We start from the raw sequence: 18,990 nt of genomic DNA, 5'->3' as shown, positions 1-18,990 counted from the left end.
ATCCCATGTAGTCTTGGTTTCTGTTGCTTGGGTTCCTGTGCTTCCCTCTCGCCATCAGATTATCTCTGGTGTTAGTTTGTTCTGCTATTTATGACAGTGGCTAGACAGTCCTATAGGCCTGTGTGTCAGGAGTTCTGTAGACCTGTTTTCCTGTTTTCTTTCAGCTAGTTATGGGAACAGAGTGTTCTGCTTTCAGGCGTGTAGTTTTTCCTGTCTACTGGTTTTCAGCTGTTCCTGTGGGTCTGTGTCCTGAGTTCACCAGAGAGGTCACTTGGAACAGAAAAGTTGGTCTTACCTGTGGTCCTGAAGCTCAAGTTTGCTCGTGGGGTTTTGCTTTTGAGCTCTCTGTGAGGGTGGCAACCAGGAGGGCCTGCGCCTTTTCCCGGAGTCCCCATGTACCAGGGTCCCAGATGGCTTTAGGTGTTTTCCTCTGGAGTCAGAAATGCGGGCAGAGTGCAGTCTCTTCTGGTTTCCCAGGCGTGTCTGCCTCTCTGAAGGTTTTGCTCTCCCTCCCATGGGATTTGGATGCAGAGAACTGTTGATCTCGTCCCTTCAGGTCCAGGCGGTGTCTGGAGCGCAGGGGACCTGCAACTCCAGTGCCGGTATCTGTTTGTTAATCTGTGTCTTTTTATTAGGGAATTGAGTCCATTGATGTTGAGAGATATTAAGGAATAGTGATTGTTGCCTCTTGTTGTGTTTGTATTTAGTTATGAGGTTATGTTTATGTGCTTGTCTTTTTTTTGTTTTGTTTCAAAACTATTTATTTCTTGCTTTGCCTAGGGTGTAGCTTGCCTCCGTATGTTGGGCTTTATCATTTGTAGGGCTGGATTTGTATAAAGATGTTGTGTAAATTTGGTTTTGTCATGGAATATCTTGGTTTCTCTATCTATGTTAATTGAGAGTTTTGCTGTGTACAGTAACCTGGGCTGGCATTTGTTTTCTTTTCGGATCTGTATGACATCTGTCCAGGATCTTCTGGCTTTCATAGTCTCTGGTGAGAAGTCTGGTGTAATTCTGTTAGGTCTGCCTTTTTATGTTACTTGACCTTTTTCCCTTACTGCTTTTAATATTCTTTCTTTGTTTTGTGCATTTGGTGTTTTGACTATTATGTGACGTGATAAGTTTCTTTTCTGGTCCAATCTATTTGGAGTTCTGTAGGCTTCTTGTATGTTTATGGGCATCTCTTTCTTTAGATTAGGGAAGTTTTCTTCTATGATTTTGTTGAAGATATTTACTGGTCCTTCGAGTTGGGAGTCTTCACTCTCTTCTATACCTATTATCCTTAGGTTTGATCTTCTCATTGTGTCCTGGATCTCCTGTATTTTTTTGAGCTAGTAGCTTTTTCTGTTTTACATTATCTTTGACAGTTGTGTTGATGATTTCTATGTAATCTTCTGCTCCTGAGATTCTCGCTTCTATCTCTTGTATTCTGTTGGTGATGTTTATATTTACAGCTCCTTGTCTCTTCCTTTGGTTTTCTATATCCCACGTTGTCTCCCTTTCTGCTTTCTTTATTGGTTCTATTTCCATTTTCAATTCCTTCACCTGTTTGATTGTGTTTTCCTGTAATTCTTTCCAGGAGTTTTTGTGTTTCTTCTCCAAGGCTTTCTACTTGTTTACTTATGTTTTCCTGCATTTCTCTAAGGGAGTTCTTTATGTCTTTCTTGAAATCCTCCGGCATCATGATCAAATGTGATTTTAAATCTAGATCTTGCTTTTCTGTTGTATTTGGATATTCAGTGTCTGCTTTGGTGGGGGAATTGTGCTCTGGTGATGTCATGTAGTCTTGGTTTCTGTTGTTTGGTTTCCTCTTGCCATCAGGTTGTCTCTAGTTTTACTTGTTTTGCTATTTCTGACAGTGGCTTGACCTTCCTATAGGCCTGTGTTTCAGAAGTGCTGTAGACCTGTTTTCCTGTTTTCTTTCAGCCAGTTATGGGAACAGAGTGTTTTGCTCTCAAATGTGTACTCTTTCCTGTCTACTGGCTTTCAGCTGTCTCTGTGTGTGGGAACCAGATGGGCCTGCCCATACTTCTCTTAGGTCCCTGTGCACAGGGGTCCAGATGACACTAGGTGTTTTCCTCTAGAGTCAGAAATGTGGGCAGAGAGTATTCTCATTTGGTTTCCCAGGCATGTCTGCCCCTCTGAAGGTCTAGCTCTCCCCTATACCAGATTTGGGTGCACGGAGCTGTTTGACCGGGTCCTTTCAGATCTGGGTCAGACTGGTCTGCCTGGCTCCTGAAGCTTGACTGCTACAATCTTCCCATGTCCAGAGGCACTATACAGTTTCCTCTTGGGCCAACATGTGGGCCAAGGTGGGCAGATGTGACGGTCTCTCCTGCCCTGCAGTCTCAGGATTGCCCACACTTCTGGGTGATCAGTTCTTTCTCCCTTGGGGTTTGGGAGCAGGGAGCTGTGGGCCGGGATCAGTGAGGTCAGGGCGCCAGCTAGAAACCCAACCCTAGTCTTTTAATTCTTCAATGTGCTTTTGAAATAGATCACATCTACTTGAATATATTATTTTAAAATAGCACCACAATATAAAATGATTGAAAAGCCGAGAGGATTTAAGGAATACTTGGCACATGAGCTTCAGTGTAACTATAGCCATAGAAGGCTAAGTCACTTGACAATGGCAAAGGTGAGTCCTCCATTGTATTGCGTGTGGCAGTAGTAACAAAACAGGTACTTTAAAATGCCTGTTGATATGATATCACATTGCAAACAGTCAAAGGATTATTTTTGTAACCAGCTTTCGACAGGATTCAATCTACTTTCCAGAATACAAAAGAGTGAGCCTTGAATAAAGTTCACATAAAATAATGACAGTACGTTTTAACAGTCACTCTGTTTTCTGTTTTCTGACCATGTGTTTTCTGCTAGGTCTTCAGTTCTACATGGCTGAACATTGTTGTGTCTTTTCTTTTATGAAGGGAAAAAGCCACAAAGGCCATGATGGTCTCTTGCCTAGCCCTTTGTTTCTCAGGCCATTAAGCCGAGGATTCAGGCTTTATGTAGAGATTATCTTTCTAGAACTCTTTCAGGTGATGCTGAAATTGTCCTGTAGCTGTCACTGTCTTTATCAAGGCAAGTCCATCTTTGTTATGGGTTGTTGTGATAAAACACCATGACCAAAAGGAACCTGTGAAGGATAGGGTCTACTTTATCTTACAGTTGATCATTCAGAGAATTTAGGGAAAAAACTCAAAGCAGAGACCTGGGGACAGGAACCCATGTTGAGACCATGGAAGATCCTGCTTAATGGCTTTTTCCTTCTGACTTGCTCAGTCTTCTTTAAAGTGTATCCTAGAACTACATTCCCGGGGGAGGCATCACCACAATGGGCTGGTCTTCCCATATGAATCTATAATTAAGGAAATACCCTCACAGGTTGCCTATAAACCAATCTTATGGAGGTATTATCTGGATTTTCTCAATTGTGGTCCCTTGCTCTCAGATAAGTCTACTTTGTGTCAAGATGCCACAAAACTAGTCCATGGGAAGGTCACGAGAGGAGAGCGCCAAGTAAGCTGTCTTTCTAAGAATTTTAAAGAAGAAAAAAAGGGGAAATAACTCTCACACAGAACATAGCATTAGTGTTGGTAAGGTTTGCAGTCAGGAAAATAGTGTTCTCTGAACTGTATAATGTAGAGCACACACTTTGAAGAATGCCGTGGCCATGTATTACAGACAATCATGGCAGCCATGGAAAATATAGTCACTGATTAGTATAAGGATTCCATGTTAAATTATCAGTTGACAAGAGTTGAGCATATTTCTTTGTCCACTGATGTCAATTTGCTGTTTAAAAAGAATTACTTGTCATTGTCATGGTAGTGATCAGTGGTCGATTCCACTCTAGATCCTGTCCAAAGTCTGTCTGAGTTAGCGTAGGCCTGAGTAAATTATAATATTTGACCCAATACAGTCTGCTTTTGTTTGGTACGAGTGCAACTAGTACAGGATTCAAATAAAATGCTTATTTATTAAACTGTTACTTTCTCTGATAAGGCAGCAGTTGCCAATAGAATCATAGCACTCACTAACTCTAAGTAGCATTTATTTTTATTTCTTCTGTATTTTTTAGGATCATAATACATAATCATGGTAATGATGAAAACAAGATAAAGTGTCTCAATATTGAGGGCCCCTATTTTTGTGCAGAAAATGTTCACAAAGGGAATTCATTAAATTGGGTTAATTAAAGTTGGATAAATTTGAAAAAAAGTGAAATATGGCAATTTTTTTTAATATGTTACTTCAGAGTATCCACAAAACTGAAATGAAGCTCTAAGAGGACATTCTAGTGAATAAATAAGAATGCAGCTAATTAGCTATTCATTAGATATTATAAATAGATGTTTCAAAAGTATTGAGTGTGTTGGGAAATCATTCTTCAAACTATTTTACTTCATTTCTTTCCACTTTACTATGTTTGAAAACATTTCTTAAAGTAAATTGTATCAACAAATAACAAATTCTTATCTCCTTTGATGTATGTCTGCTTGGGGTTGGGTTGGAAATGTTAAGTGCCTGATGTAACAGCTTTCTACATTCTTTTGTGGCTCAGGCCTCTTGGTACATGTATCTGTTTAATTTTGACCACACTGAGACCATCTCTAGGTGGAAGAAGAATGAATGCTTTGCCTTTCTCTTGTTGGAGGTGGGTAGATTTCTGTTGCCATCCTCACTTCCTGGAGGTTAGAGGCAGCCTACATAGCGTTCCTAGTGCTGGCATTCTAAGCCGCTTGTCTATAGGTGGAGCCGCCTATCTGGGCTTTGATGAAACCTTCTTTCACTGATGATTCTATTTTCACATTTTTTTTAATAATCTCCCAATTAACTGCTTCAATATGTTTATGAAATTTCTAACCTGATAATACCAACAGGCGTAACATTTGGTGGAGATATTTTGATGTGAGCGGAGCTGGTAGTGGTAATACAGCAATAATTGCTGGCTCATTTACGGACTATTTAGGTCGTGCAGTGAGCCAGATGAGAACAGCTAATGAGCACAGCTTCTTGCTGTAATTAGTCGAACAGTGGTGGCTCACAGATGATTTACAGTTTGCAAAAAAAAAAAAAAAAAAAAAATCTGTGTATTTACCGAAGTGCTTATGTATTCTGTAAAGTTGTGACAAAGTAACAACTTGGGGATGTTGTGCTTTCCGCTCCCACATATTCTTCAGAGAGATTAAACAATAATGCTATCAACACCCACAGCTTTGGCGGAGAGCAGCACAAGTGTGAGCATGCTTCAGGTTTTCTCTGCCTGTTTTCTCTGTGCAGTTCGCTCTTTCTCTTCCAGCTCTTGCTTGGAGCAGCTGTTCCTTCTTGTTGTGGTAAAGTAAGATGGTTAGGGTTTCTTGGAGCAGAGCTTGGGCTAGCCCAGGCACAGTGCTTGCTCTGTGGAGGATGGAACTACCATTCCTAGAAGACTTCTGCCAGGAAGCTTTCTCTACCTGTAGGAAAGCAAGGCGGACCAGTGGTTGTAGATTGGGAGGCCATATCGCCTCTGTGTAAAAACAACAACAACAACGACAACGACGATGACGACGACAACAACAACAGCAAAAACAACAACAAAACAAACAAAGGCACAAACAATCAGAGGCACAAACCATGCTTCTTCTGGAATTATGAACTGAATCCCCTTGAGTGATCAGCCCATATGCCCACAAAGAAACATTCCTCTGTCACTCATCTTCAAAAATCTTTATTATTTTTTTTGTGATTTCTCCTCTAATTTATTTTCATTCTAATATTGGTACAAATAGCTTGCCAATGTCTCCAGTTAAATGTTGCTACTTGGCTAAGCTTACTGATCGCTGTGGCAGCTAGAATGATGGACGGTGGAGAAACCCAATCAAAGGCATACAATGGATGTTATGGAAGAAAAAGTAGAGAGAATAAAAATCTTTTGGGCTGTCACCTGAATTTTTGAGCTTAGCCATTCTGATTGGTGTGAGGTGGGATCTCAGAGTTGCTTTGATTTGCATTTCCCTGATCACTAAGGACTTTGAACATTTCTTTAAGTGCTTCTCAGCTATTCAAGATTCCTCTGTTGTGAATTCTCTGTGGTTTTTAATTGGGTGGTTTGGTTTTTTGAAGGTTAGCTTCTTGAGTTCTTTATATATTTTGGATATTAGAGCTCTATTGAATGTGGGGTTAGTGAATATTTTCCCCAATCTGTAGATTGCCGATTTGTCTTATTGACTATGTCCTTTGCCTTACAGAAGCTTTCCAGTTTCACGAGGCCCCATTTATCAGTTCTTGATCTTAGAGTGTGAGCCATTGAAGTTCTGTTTAGGAACCCGCTCCCCCTCCCCGCCCCCATCCCCTGTGCTCATGAGTTTGAGGCTCTTTCCCATTTTCTCTTCTATTAAATTCAGTATATCTGGTTTTATGTTGAGGTCCCTGATTCACTTGGAAAGGTGACAAATATGGATCAGTTTTTTTTTTCTACATAGCAACCACCAGTTAGACCAGCACCATTTATTGAAGATGCTTTCTTTTTTCTGTTGTATATTTTTTGGCTTCTTTGTCAAAGTTCAAATGTTCATAAGCGTGTGGCTTTGTTTCTGGGTCTTCAGTTCTATTCTATTGACCAACCTGTCTGTTTCGGTACCAACACCATGCCATTTTTATCACTATTGCCCTATAGTATAGCTTGAGGTCAGGAATGGTGATTTCCCCTAGAAGTTCTATTATTGTCAAGAGTTGTTTTTTGCTATTCTAAGTTTTTTTGTTTTTTCCATATGAAATTGAGAGTTGCTCTTTCCATCTTGCAGAGAGATACAGTCTCAAAGAGCTGGTTGTTGTCCTTTATGAGTTGAAAACATTTTTAAAAACGACAGTATGCTTCATCTCTAGTAGATGAACATGGGGGATATATTTTGCCCACATCTAGATTTAGATGTTTAAGAAGTTTATAAGCAATAATGCCATGAATTTATTTGAAATTTGTAAATACCAATGTTTAAAAAGGGGTGTGGATCTAGAGCAGTGTTTCTTAATGTTCCTAGTGCTGTGACCCTTTAATACAGTTCCTCGTGTTGTAGAGACCTCCAAGTATAAAACTATTTCATTACTACTTAATAACTATAACTTTGTTACTGTTGGGAATTATAATGTAAGTAGCTGATATGCAGGATATCTGATATGCAGCCTCCAAAGGAGTCATGAACCATAGGGTGAGAATTCTTATGTTCAGATTGGGTACAGTTGGGAGTAAGGAACTCAGAGGAAGAGATAGACCCCTGCTCCTCCAGTGTGAATTTTTTCTTATTATTATCACTCTCACACATACTGTCTTCTCTTAAAGTAATCTTCTTTTAATATTTTTTCTACTTTGCTGTGTTAGGAATGGGACAATAGAAGAAATCCATTACCACAGTACCACATTCTGCAAGACAGAGATAATGGTCTTTAGTAAGTGTTGAGTAAGAATCAGTTTAGGGTAAGATGGTTTTGGAAGCTCTGTGAGAAATAATAGGTTAGTTATAGCCAAAAAGCTAAAAGCCTACAATCCTTTTTTAATTTTCTTTTGGGTGACTAGAGATTGAACTTAGGACCTTATGTAAGTAAGCAAGTTCTCCACCTCTCAGCTCCCTTCTCACCCCAGCCATCTACATTTGCTGTTGATGACGGTGATGGTGATGATGATAGTCATGGTGGTGGTGGTGATGATGATATGATGATGATGGCAGTCTGTCAAGTCTTCCTTTTTGGGGAAATGTGCTTGTTTGGATGAGTTAATTTCTCTGCTCCACTGGATTTATACAGGAAGCCAAACACTTCAGAAGAAAGGATTAAAGCTTCTAGATTAAAAAGGTTAAAAATGACCTTAGAGATCTTCAAAGGGCACATTAAAGTTCAAGGAAGGGAACTGGTGTGCTGGGAACAGCCACTTTCATTGTCTAAATTAAAATGGAAACAGCTAATATGAGTCACCAGAAAAGATCAAATACTTATAGTGCCCACTCCACACTAAGTAACTCCTGCTGTCATGATTTTACTATGAGTGTAAATTATTAGCAAAACCAGTCATTCTGGAAAAGCTGCCTCAGAATACTTTGATGACTAATTTTCACTTGAGAGTTATCATATGTTCTTTTTTTGGCTAATTTTATTGGATATTTTATTTATTTATATTTCAAATGTTATCCCATTTCCCAGTTTTATAAGTTCCTTAACGAAATGCCTGTGGACATAAAGGTACACTATTAGACACATAAAGTGAAGTTCTCTAAATAAGGAAGAGTGGGATTCCCACCTGAGACATCACCTACTACTCATAAGGTAACAGTGAGGTTGTCCAAGCAAATTTTCTATTACTATTATCTATTATCATGTCTCAACATTTTCTACCTTTGCCTTCATTAGGCTATACTGCCAGTTTAGTCAGAGGTATTAAACTTAGCATGAGCCTTTCTAAAAGCATACAGGAGTTAAATTTCAACTGTCATTTGTATATACTTATCCATGGACTTCTTTACTTATTTGCTGTATATTTCTCTTATTATTTTTATTATTGCCTGGAAAATATTATATCAAGATCTTGGTGCTCTGATTACTCACTAATTGTTACAAAAGCATAGTAAAAACTTTGACAGTGAAGAGATTTATTCCTTTCAGCCTATGATAATTATTGTTAACCTCATATGAGAATCTTTAAGACACTCATTTAACTGAGGTTAAACTTAATGTCTGGGCATCTCCAGCTAACTGCCTTTGGACAATCATAGTGTGTGTGTGTGTGTGTGTGTGTGTGTGTGTGTGTGTGTGTGTGTGTGTGTGAGAGAGAGAGAGAGAGAGAGAGAGAGAGAGAGAGAGAGAGAGAGAAGGAGGGAGGGAGAGGGAGAGGGGGAAAGAGAGAGATTTATCTACATTGGTCTTCTAAGACATGTAACACATCCTGAATGTGACCTCTTGAAAACACATGCACACACATGAAACACTTTAAGCATAGTTATGGGTTCTGGGAAAATTAACTGAATTTACAAGATAAAGGAGTTTAATGAGTTAATGAAACATGAAGACAAAATTAGGGAAGCATCACATGGATAGACCTCTCTCTATCATCTCAGGTAGGTATTTTCTAAGTGACAGTGACTCTAGGTCAATGAGTTTCTATGAGGAGTAATATGGAGCACGAAAGTAGCGTTAGTGGAATGCAAGTAATTATTATTTCTTTCATAGGAATTTAAAAAATGAAGCGCTATCTTATAGTGATGGAGTTGGTATGAACTAAAAACGGAGCATGTGCACGTGCCCTGACATGTACATGTGCACAGAAGCTGGCATTTTTATACTTATTTTTGCAGCTTCATTAAGGTGTAATTGATGCAAAATAAAGTGCATATATTTAAAGTATACAAATTGATGAGTTTTGACATACCTGTCATACCTGTGAAGCCATTGCTGTATCAAGATAACGAACATATCCATCACCCTTGATGTTCCTTGTGCCCCTTTGTAATGGATCTACCTCTACTCCTCTCCAGGCAATTAGTGGTGTGCTTTCTGTCACTATAAATTAGGCAGCATTTTCTGGGACTTACATAAATAAATCACAGAGTATGTACATGTTTATTGTCTCACTCTGTCACTCAGCATAATTATCTAAGATCCATCCATGTTGTGTGTAGGATAGTTCATTCTTTCTCAGTTTGATTTTTATGGTTTTACCATGGTTTGTTTACCACATAATGAAGGACATTTGGAGGGTCAGGATTTTGGGTTTCTGTTTTGTTTTGTTTTGTTTTGAGAGAGAGCTAAATAACTCTAGGCTCAACATTAGGGCACAATCTTTATGTGGAAATATATTTTTAGTTTCTTGGGTTAGTGGAATGAAAGCTTATATTGAAGGCATACATATAACATTTTTAAGATATTTATATAATGCATTCCAAAGAGAAACTTTTCATCAGGGTATGAGGGTCTGAAGGACCTATATCCTTTGCATTGGAGGAGTTCTTTAACTTTTTCTTCTTTGTTTTTGTTTTTGTTTTAGCTGTTATAATTGTTTTGCAAGTGGGATTTCACTGTTTTGTGTGTAGTGTGTGTGTATGTGTGTGTGTGTATGTGTATGTGTGTGCATGTGTGACTATGCGCATATAAGTGTGTGTGCATATTATGTGCACGCCTGTGGAGGCCAGAGGATGATGTCGGCCATCTTACCCTATTGCTCTTCTTCTTATCTTTTGAGACAGTGTATTCTATTGCACCCATAATTTATTGATTATTTAGTCTGGTTGACAGGTGAATTCCAGAAATCCTGTCTGCAACATCCACAGTGCTAGGGTTAGAGGAACACTCAATTATGCCAAGCATTTACTTAGGCTCTGTGGATCCAGTCTCAAGTCCTCTTATTTGTGTGATGGGTACTTTGCAGCTGAGACACCTCTCCAGGTTTTGCTGTGGTTTCCTTTTGCATAGTTTCTTTAGTAATGCTTTCTGGTTCAAATACTCTATGACCTTTGCTCTCCTACATAATTCTTTGAATCAACTTGATAGTTTTTGTTTAATAAAAAAGCCTATAAAATATTTAGTAAAATTAGGTTGAATCTGGAGGTTTATAGAACTAGGTTATTTTTTCTTTACTTTGCATCCTGATTTTCTAAATTCTCTTAGAATATTTGCTAGAGTTTTCTACATATAGCAATGTGGACCATGAACAGTCACCGTGCCACTTATCTCTTTTCAATCTGTGAGAATGTATTAATTTGTTGATTCCTTTGTTAAAGTGTTAGAATCCTCAAGGCCACATTGATGAGAAGATATAGGATCAGACACTTTAACTCCTTCCTAATGTCAAAGAAAGAACACTAACTTTTCAGCATAAATACATTGCTGATGGTAGGGCTATTCTGGTGGCAATTTTAAAAAACTTGTTTGAGAATTTCATTTGTGTCTTCAACGTGTTTTGATCAAATCTACTTCCCCAGTTTCTTGCTTCCAATTTATCACGCATCCTCTGTAGTGCCTTCCTTTCCTTCTCAACCTTGTGGACTCAGTTCTTAGACCCACTAACTCCACTTAGTGCTCCACTTATATTCATGTACATAGATATAGTGGGTAGCATCTCGGGGCCTAAGAAAATTTACTGTCCAGCAGCCATTAGTTGTCAAAAGCTCCATGATGGTCTTTAGTTCATTTGGTCTTGCACAGATCTTGGGCATGCATTCCAGCAGGTTAGCAATAGTTTTGTGTTTGTGCTTTTATCAATTGGACAATATCTTTACCTGCTTTGCTGAGCTTTCGACACCTCGAGTAAATAGTACATCTTGCTGATGCATGCTACGCTTTATTTTAGGTCATTGTTTGAAGATTCCTTTTGGTTTATTAATTTGATTAATTGTAACAATTGATTCTGAATGTAAAGATATCTTGGGCTTCTGTAATAAACCCAACAGATTATTCATTCTTAGTGACATGAAGTGACTTAGGTTGGATTTTTTTATGGGAAGCTTTTAATTTCAAATTAATATATTACAGGATTATTCAGGTTTTTATTGAGGTTTTATAGTTTATATATCTTTCAAAAATATTATCCATTTTATCTTATTATTGTATTTTCTAACAGAAAGTTTTTCATAATATCTCAATATTTCTCTAGTATATTTCTTCCTTATATTTACTCCAAATACATATATGATATATGATACATTTATCCTGTATGGAACTCACTGTATAGACAAGGCTGGACTCAAACTAATGGCAGTCCATCTGCATCAGCCTGCTAGAATGTTGAAATTAAAAGTATGAGTCACCATGCCAGGCTTGGTGTTTTAACTTATTTCCTTCTGCTTGTTTTTGGATGTCATCTACTTGTCTTGCTCTTTATCTTTTTGTCTTATCTAAATATTTTCTGCTAGAAACTTTTCTCTAAGCATGGTATTAGCATGAGCACAGTTTTTTTATGTGGTCTTTGCATTTTTTTTTATTAACTTGAGTATTTCTTATATACATTTCGAGTGTCATTCCCTTTCCCGGTTTCCGGGCAAACATCCCCCTCCCCCCTCCCCTTCTTTATGGGCGTTCCCCTCCCCATCCTCCCCCCCTTGCCGCCCTCCCCCCAACAATCTACTTCACTGGGGGTTCAGTCTTAGCAGGACCCAGGGCTTCCCCTTCCACTGGTGCTCTTACTAGGATATTTATTGCTACCTATGAGGTCAGAGTCCAGGGTCAGTCCATTTTTAGTCTTTAGGTAGTGACTTAGTCCCTGGAAGCTCTGGTTGCTTGGCATTGTTGTACCTATGGGGTCTCGAGCCCCTTCAAGCTCTTCCAGGTCTTTGCATTTTCATTCTATTCAAACATTTGAAAATGTCTTGTAGTCTTTTTTGATTTATAGTATATTGCATAGTTTCTTTAGAAGTTTGTTGATTATCCAAACTTTTGGAGAATTTTTCAGAAGGTTTTCTGTTAATGATTCAATGCAGTGAACTGAAGCAGAGAACATGCTTTATATGGCCACTGGAGGAGGAAAGTTGTCTTTTGGATAAAGAATACATTCACTCTAGTAATTGTTTTCCTTTCATCGGAGTATTTGAATCATTCACATTTAATCATTGTTATTAATAAGTTTAAAATCTACCATTGTTGCACTGCTTTAGTGAGTTCAATTCCTTGATGGATTCCATTGCTTTCTCCTTCCTTTTATTAGAATGGTTAATATATTTGTCTTTTCAATTTATGTCCACTATTAACTTATTTGTTTTCTTCTTTTAATAGTTGATTTAGGCTTGTTTCAAAAACACACATATCATAATTGTTTTCATATTGTTCTGTAGCTGTCAGACTGAAGAAAATCAAGCGAGGGAATCTGCATGGATGCGAATGTAAAATAAATAATGTTCTTCTACACTTTTTGTAGCGGTATGAATGGGGATATCCGTGTGAATGCAGTGTGGTGGCGAAAACAAAAAGCTCTAAAACATGTAAGTCAACACTCAGAAAAGAGAGAAATAATTGTACAAGTGCATAAAGGATAAATAATGGCATTTTTCACAGTGTCTCTTTGCAATGTCTGTGTCTAATACTGTACATGCCTGCATCCGTGTTAGAGAATGTCACATATCATGTTAGAGAGTGTCCATATTCAGTCTCGTCATGGAAGGGCAGTTACATAATATTTTTTACACCGTACTAAAAATATTTGTCACAGAAAAAGCATGTGGTATATACATTTAAGTTTTGATTGAAAAAGTTTATGTCGTGTGTACGTGTGTGTGTTCAAGAGAGGGAAAAGAGCATCATTGTGCTGTTCCTCAGGTGATGGAATTTCATCCATTTTATTTTAATTCATCATTGTCTTCCAGTTCTAAAATATAATGATTGCGAGTTAATTCTGTAATTTGGGGGAGGGAGAGCTAAACCTTCAGAGAGGCAGACAAGCCTGGGAAACCAGAAGAGACTGCTCTCTGCACACACATCTCGGACGCCAGAGGAAAAAGCCAAAGACCATCTGGATCCCTGGTGCACTGAAGCTCCCGGAAGGGGCGGCACAGGTCTTCCTGGTTGCTGCCGCTGCAGAGAGCCCCTGGGCAGCACCCCACGGGCGAACTTGAGCCTCGGGACCACAGGTCAGACCAACTTTTCTGCTGCAAGAAAGCTGCCTGGTGAGCTTGGGACACACGGAAGCAGAATTCCTCTAGGACCAGGCACGTTCTGTGTTTACCGGAAGTCCCACACCCGCGGATCCCGGCCCCCAGCAGCTCTCTGCTCCCAGACCCCGTGAGAGAGAGACCCAACCGCCTGGTCAGGTGGGCACTCCTGAGGCTGCAGAGCGGAAGAGACCACCAACACTGCTCACCCCTGCCCACATCCCTGGCCCAAGAGGAAACTGTATAAGGCCTCTGGGCTCCCGTGGGGGAGGGCCCAGGAGCGGCAGGACCCCTGCCTGAGACACCACCGGAACCTGAAGGAAACAGACCGGATAAACAGTTCTCTGCACCCAAATCCCGTGGGAGGGAGAGCTAAACCTTCAGAGAGGGAGACAAGCCTGGGAAACCAGAAGAGACTGCTCTCTGCACACACATCTCGGACGCCAGAGGAAAAAGCCAAAGACCATCTGGAATCCTGGTGCACTGAAGCTCCCAGAAGGGGCGGCACAGGTCTTCCTGGTTGCTGCCGCTGCAGAGAGACCGTGGGCATCACCCCATGAGCAAACTTGAGCCTCGGGACCACAGGTAAGACCAAATTTTCTGCTGCAAGAAAGCTGCCTGGTGAACTCAAGACACAGGCCCACAGGAACAGCTGAAGACCTGTAGAGAGGAAAAACTACACGCCCGAAAGCAGAACACTCTGTCCCCATAACTGACTGAAAGAGAGGAAAACAGGTCTACAGCACTCCTGACACACAGGCTTATAGGACAGTCTAGCCACTGTCAGAAATAGCAGAACAAAGTAACACTAGAGATAATCTGATGGCGAGAGGCAAGCGCAGGAACCCAAGCAACAGGAACCAAGACTACATGGCATCATCGGAGCCCAATTCTCCCACCAAAACAAACATGGAATATCCAAACACACCAGAAAAGCAAGATCTAGTTTCAAAATCATATTTGATCATGATGCTGGAGGACTTCAAGAAAGACGTGAAGAACTCCCTTAGAGAACAAGTAGAAGCCTACAGAGAGGAATCGCAAAAATGCCTGAAAGAATTCCAGGAAAACATAAATAAACAAGTAGAAGCCCATAGAGAGGAGACACAAAAATCCCTGAAAGAATTCCAGGAAAACATAAATAAACAAGTAGAAGCCCATAGAGAGGACACACAAAAATCCCTGAAAGAATTCCAGGAAAACCCAATCAAACAGTTGAAGGAATTAAAAATGGAAATAGAAGCAATCAGGAAAGAACACATGGAAACAACCCTGGATATAGAAAACCAAAAGAAGAGACAAGGAGCTGTAGATACAAGCTTCACCAACAGAATACAAGAGATGGAAGAGAGGATCTCAGGAGCAGAAGATTCCATAGAAATCATTGACTCAACTGTCAAAGATAATGTAAAGCGGAAAAAGCTACTGGTCCAAAACATACAGGAAATCCAGGACTCAACGAGAAGATCAAACCTAAGGATAATAGGTATAGAAGAGAGTGAAGACTCCCAGCTCAAAGGACCAGTAAATATCTTCAACAAAATCATAGATGAAAACTTCCCTAACCTAAAAAAAGAGATACCCATAGACATACAAGAAGCCTACAGAACTCCAAATAGATTGGACCAGAAAAGAAACACCTCCCGTCACATAATTGTCAAAACACCAAACGCACAAAATAAAGAAAGAATATTAAAAGCAGTAAGGTCAAGTAACATATAAAGGCAGACCTATCAGAATTACACCAGACTTCTCGCCAGAAACTATGAAGGCCAGAAGATCCTGGACTGATGTCATACAGACCCTAAGAGAACACAAATGCCAGCCCAGGTTACTGTATCCAGCAAAACTCTCAATTAACATTGATGGAGAAACCAAGATATTCCATGACAAAACCAAATTTACACAATATCTTTCTACAAATCCAGCACTACAAAGGATAATAAATGGTAAAGCCCAACATAAGGAGGCAAGCTATACCCTAGAAGAAGCAAGAAACTAATCGTCTTGGCAAAAAAACAAAGAGAATGAAAGCACACAAACATAATCTCACATCCAAATATGAATATAACGGGAAGCAATAATCATTATTCCTTAATATCTCTCAATATCAATGGCCTCAACTCCCCAATAAAAAGACATAGATTAACAAACTGGATACGCAACGAGGACCCTGCATTCTGTTGCCTACAGGAAACACACCTCAGAGACAAAGACAGACACTACCTCAGAGTGAAAGGCTGGAAAACAAATTTCCAAGCAAATGGTCAGAAGAAGCAAGCTGGAGTAGCCATTCTATTATCAAATAAAATCAATTTCCAACTAAAAGTCATCAAAAAAGATAAGATATGATTTTTCCTTTCATATTCATCAAAGGAAAAATCCACCAGATGAACTCTCAATCCTAAATATCTATGCCCCAAATACAAGGGCACCTACATACGTAAAAGAAACCTTACTAAAGCTCAAAACACACATTGCACCTCACACAATAATAGTGGGAGATTTCAACACCCCACTCTCATCAATGGACAGATCATGGAAACAGAAATTAAACAGTGATGTCGACAGACTAAGAGAAATCATGAGCCAAATGGACTTAACAGATATTTATAGAACATTCTATCCTAAAGCAAAAGGATATACCTTCATCTCAGCTCCTCATGGTACTTTCTCCAAAATTGACCATATAATTGGTCAAAAAACGGGCCTCAACAGGTACAGAAAGATAGAAATAATCCCATGCGTGCTATCGGACCACCACGGCCTAAAACTGGTCTTCAATAACAATAAGGGAAGAATGCCCATATATACGTGGAAATTGAACAATGCTCTACTCAATGATAACCTGGTCAAGGAAGAAATAAAGAAAGAAATTAAAAACTTTTTAGAATTTAATGAAAATGAAGGTACAACATACCCAAACTTATGGGACACAATGAAAGCTGTGCTAAGAGGAAAACTCATAGCGCTGAGTGCCTGCAGAAAGAAACAGGAAAGAGCATATGTCAGCAGCTTGACAGCACACCTAAAAGCTCTAGAACAAAAAGAAGCAAATACACCCAGGAGGAGTAGAAGGCAGGAAATAATCAAACTCAGAGCTGAAATCAACCAAGTAGAAACAAAAAGGACCATAGAAAGAATCAACAGAACCAAAAGTTGGTTCTTTGAGAAAATCAAAAAGATAGATAAACCGTTAGCCAGACTAACGGGAGGACACAGAGAGTGTGTCCAAATTAACAAAATCAGAAATGAAAAGGGAGACATAACTACAGATTCAGAGGAAATTCAGAAAATCATCAGATCTTACTATAAAAACCTATATTCAACAAAACTTGAAAATCTTCAGGAAATGGACAATTTCCTAGACAGATACCAGGTATCGAAGTTAAATCAGGAACAGATAAACCAGTTAAACAACCCCAAAACTCCTAAGGAAATAGAAGCAGTCATTAAAGGTCTCCCAACCAAAAAGAGCCCAGGTCCAGACGGGTTTAGTGCAGAATTCTATCAAACCTTCATAGAAGACCTCATACCAATATTATCCAAACTATTCCACAAAATTGAAACAGATGGAGCCCTATCGAATTCCTTCTACGAAGCCACAATTACTCTTATACCTAAACCACACAAAGACACAACAAAGAAAGAGAACTTCAGACCAATTTCCCTTATGAATATCGACGCAAAAATACTCAATAAAATTCTGGCAAACCGAATTCAAGAGCACATCAAAACAATCATCCACCATGATCAAGTAGGCTTCATCCCAGGCATGCAGGGATGGTTTAATATACGGAAAACCATCAACGTGATCCATTATATAAACAAACTGAAAGAATAGAACCACATGATCATTTCATTAGATGCTCAGAAAGCATTTGACAAAATTCAACACCCCTTCATGATAAAAGTCCTGGAAAGAATAGGAATTCAAGGCCCATACCTAAACATAGTAAAAGCCATATAGAGCAAACCAGTGGCTAACATTACACTAAATGGAGAGAAACTTGAAGCAATCCCACTAAAATCAGGGACTAGACAAGGCTGCCCACTCTCTCCCTACTTATTCAATATAGTTCTTGAAGTTCTAGCCAGAGCAATCAGACAACAAAAGGAGATCAAGGGGATACAGATCGGAAAAGAAGAGGTCAAAATATCACTATTTGCAGATGATATGATAGTACGTTTAAGTGATCCCAAAAGTTCCACCAGAGAACTACTAAAGCTGATAAACAACTTCAGCAAAGTGGCTGGGTATAAAATTAACTCAAATAAATCAGTAGCCTTCCTCTACACAAAAGAGAAACAAGCTGAGAAAGAAATTAGGGAAACGACACCCTTCATAATAGACCCAAATAAAATAAAGTACCTCGGTGTGACTTTAACCAAGCAAGTAAAAGATCTGTATAATAAGAACTTCAAGACACTGAGGAAAGAAATTGAAGAAGACCTCAGAAGATGGAAAGATCTCCCATGCTCATGGATTGGCAAGATTAATATAGTAAAAATGGCCATTTTACCAAAAGCAATCTACAGATTCAATGCAATCCCCATCAAAATACCAATCCAATTCTTCAAAGAGTTAGACACAACAATTTGCAAATTCATCTGGAATAACAAAAAACCCAGGATAGCTAAAGCTATCCTCCACAATAAAACGACTTCAGGGGGAATCACTATCCCTGAACTCAAGCTGTATTACAGAGCAATAGTGATAAAAACTGCATGGTATTGGTACAGAGACAGACAGATAGACCAATGGAATAGAATTAAAGACCCAGAAATGAACCCACACACCTATGGTCACTTGATTTTTGACAAAGGAGCCAAAACCATCCAATGGAAAAAAGATAGCATTTTCAGCAAATGGTGCTGGTTCAACTGGAGGGCAACATGTAGAAGATTGCAGATCGATCCATCCTTATCACCCTGTACAAAGCTTAAGTCCAAGTGGATCAAGGACCTCCACATCAAACCGGACACACTCAAACTAATAGAAGAAAAACTAGGGAAGCATCTGGAACACATGGGCACTGGAAAAAATTTCCTGAACAAAACACCAATGGCTTATGCTCTAAGATCAAGAATCGACAAATGGGATCTCATAAAACTGCAAAGCTTCTGTAAGGCAAAGGACACTGTGGTTAGGACAAAACGGCAACCAACAGATTGGGAAAAGATCTTTACCAATCCTACAACAGATAGAGGCCTTATATCCAAAATATACAAAGAACTCAAGAAGTTAGACCGCAGGGAAACAAATAACCCTATTAAAAAATGGGGTTCAGAGCTAAACAAAGAATTCACAGCTGAGGAATGCCGAATGGCTGAGAAACACCTAAAGAAATGTTCAACATCTTTAGTCATAAGGGAAATGCAAATC

Source organism: Rattus norvegicus, chromosome 6, assembly GCF_036323735.1.
Source record: "Rattus norvegicus strain BN/NHsdMcwi chromosome 6, GRCr8, whole genome shotgun sequence".
NCBI lineage: Eukaryota > Metazoa > Chordata > Mammalia > Rodentia > Muridae > Rattus > Rattus norvegicus.
This window is presented reverse-complemented; position numbering follows the sequence as displayed.